Below are 1,671 nucleotides of genomic sequence, written 5' to 3' on the forward strand. Positions count from 1 at the left end.
GGGCTCTTGAAGTCCCGTGCATTTTCCTCTAGCGACAGGCCTGGAGTTAGTGGGGGAGCTGGCGCTGGTCCCCAACATGACCTATCATCATTTTGCCAAGAATGAGATGATAACCTTGGGGTTTGAATCTCATTGAAAGGATCATGATTTCACCCTAAGTCAATGGCAAAACTACTTGTTTCATCTAGGGCAGGGGTTCAGCTCTGGCATCGCCTATTCTTCTACCGGCCCAGCCTCTCCCATTTCTTTTTTAGTACAGGCTCCTGTGAGGGGTGGTATATAAATCCTTGCTCGTATTCCTCCCATTCAAAGCAGCATTAGCAAAATACACAGAGAAAAACAAATTGAAGCCCTAACCTCAGTCCTGCTAAAGCTCATATTTTTGCTCCATCTTTGGCATGTTTCGAGCATAAGCTCTTTGGGACAGGTACGTTGCACAGATAGGGGAACAGGTTCAGAACATGTTAGTGCTTGCGCTCAGTTACAGTACCCGTTTACAGTCTGCCAAATCAAGCAGCTCTGTTTCCAAAAGGATTTTTTAAAACAGGCTAGTGTTTACTATTATTTATATTTCAGTAGCATCTCGGGCAGCAGTTTTTAACCTTTTTAGACTCCAGGCACCCCTCAGCGTGAAAGCTAATTACTGGCATTTTCTTTCTTGGTTATGGGAAAAATATTAATTATTCTGTTGCAAAGACCTCTGAAAGACTGTAACAGGGCCAAATGTTTTGGACACTGAATTCCTAATGAACATTGCTGAGTTTACCTTGTGACCCATATGTAGGTGTTCACACACCTGACAATGCTAATATTGCACATCACCCTGGTTGAAAACTGCTGATTCAGAGGCTCCAATTAAGAACAAAGCTCTGTTGTGCTAGGTCCTGAACATATACAAAGGCCTGCTGCTGAAGACTACAATGGAAACAAATAGGAGGGAACTGTCTGCTATCACAGAGCAGCCCAAGGCCCAGTGGAAAACTCAGATGATCCAAGTTTTAGTTCAGTGCTCTAATCACTAGCCTCCACTCCCTCCCCGGCACCAGGCAGGTTGCTGGGGTGTCGTTTCTCATAGACAAGTCCATTCCTCTTCCCGTACTCTGATTTTCTCTCCCAGTTTGTCTTGGCACTAGCAGCAGGTGGGAGACAAGCAGACGCAAGAGCAGCAAAGTACATTTTTTAAATATAGCAATGTGAACACCTGATAACAGGCAAGCTAGGGGAATAAGGGAAAGGGGGATAGTAAGCTGTATGTTAAGCTTTCACATGATAGTATCACCATCTCTGGCCTTTCACTAGCCTGTCAACAGCTGATCACTGTAATGGGCAAACCAAGTTACAGATGTAGGGTTGGAAGGGACCTTGTAGATGTCTCGGACAGCCAAGTCCGACTCGAGTTACGCTCGTAACGTCAGGGCGGGCTGGTGAATGGAGAGGCAGACACAACTTATTGGTTGTAAAAAACTTTACTCACGCCGCTTGCAATCACGACGCAGGTGGTCCGGTCGTCAGAACAACCACACAAGTTGTTCCAGCTGGCGGGGCCCAAGCCAGTTAATCCGTCCGCAATTCAAAGCCGGCGGGGAAAGGGGTACGTCAGGGTTGCGCTCGGTGACGGGAAGAAAGATCGATAGGTGATCAGTCTATCGATCGGCAGCCGCAAGTCAGATA

The sequence above is a fragment of the Alligator sinensis genome, unplaced genomic scaffold (assembly GCF_000455745.1).
Source record: "Alligator sinensis unplaced genomic scaffold, ASM45574v1 scaffold311_1, whole genome shotgun sequence".
Taxonomy (NCBI): Eukaryota; Metazoa; Chordata; order Crocodylia; family Alligatoridae; genus Alligator; species Alligator sinensis.